This window comes from Penaeus monodon, chromosome 25 (assembly GCF_015228065.2).
Source record: "Penaeus monodon isolate SGIC_2016 chromosome 25, NSTDA_Pmon_1, whole genome shotgun sequence".
Taxonomy (NCBI): domain Eukaryota; kingdom Metazoa; phylum Arthropoda; class Malacostraca; order Decapoda; family Penaeidae; genus Penaeus; species Penaeus monodon.
The window spans coordinates 2,639,234-2,640,060 of record NC_051410.1 but is presented as its reverse complement, the minus strand read 5'-3'; the positions used below and the strand labels follow the sequence as shown (position 1 = coordinate 2,640,060).

General features: G+C 40.3%; 1 protein-coding gene across 1 annotated transcript in view; it reads left to right on the top strand.

The window, feature by feature from the left end:
• Nucleotides 1-827, top strand: part of LOC119589299 (serine-rich adhesin for platelets-like) — a 6,087-nt gene that overhangs the window by 1,260 nt on the left and 4,000 nt on the right. The gene's annotated exons all lie outside the window — the stretch shown is intronic.

Here is an 827-nt window from a genome sequence, read left to right as displayed (position 1 = left end):
GAGTTTACCTGCTTTCTCTAATATCAGCCATTGTCGCGGCCCAGAGCCTCCCTCACACGTGTGTTTACTGGACGGGGAGGAAAGAGGGATTGGCTCGGGGACATCGTGGCCCTTATGTATCTCTCCCATAAGGTCCAGTTTCGCCGCCGATGGTCACTCGCTCCTTGGCTGTGCGGCGGAAGGGTTGGCGAGCTAGTCTGCCCTCAACCTCTGCGATGTGTGCACGTTTTTTGTTGCTGTTGATGATTTTTGCAACGTTTGTAGGAAAGCGATTTGTTTTTTTTTCCTGCATTGGGACGCTGTGATGTGTGCAAGACGGTTTTTATTGCTGTTGATAATTGCTGTGATGTTTGTCAACTTGCTGTGCTGTGTGAATGATTTGATGTCAATTTCTGTTGTTGATAACGTCTATAGTGATTATTAGTTAACGTTAATCGATTGATTTCGGTTTCTTTTAAGACTTAAGTGATTTTTATAAACGCTGTGGTGAAGTGTACGGTTTTATATAATGTTTAGAAAAGAAAATTACATGGTAATTGGAAACTTTAACTCACGAAAGATATTTTGAAAACATCGTACAGACCGTATTTAAAAACTATGGCTCTACTTGCTGACTATAAAAACGATAATGTGATTGAAGATTCGTCAAGTTGCAACTGCATCGGAATATTGATATGGAGTATGTTATATTTTACGTATTCTGGAACATTCACAGCGAGAGAAGAAAATAATGAAATCCCAGACGAATGTCTTTTTTCTCTCTCTCTGTGAAACTGTTTCACGATTTTCGCCTACCATTATGTTTGTGTATTGTTATCATGGTTGTG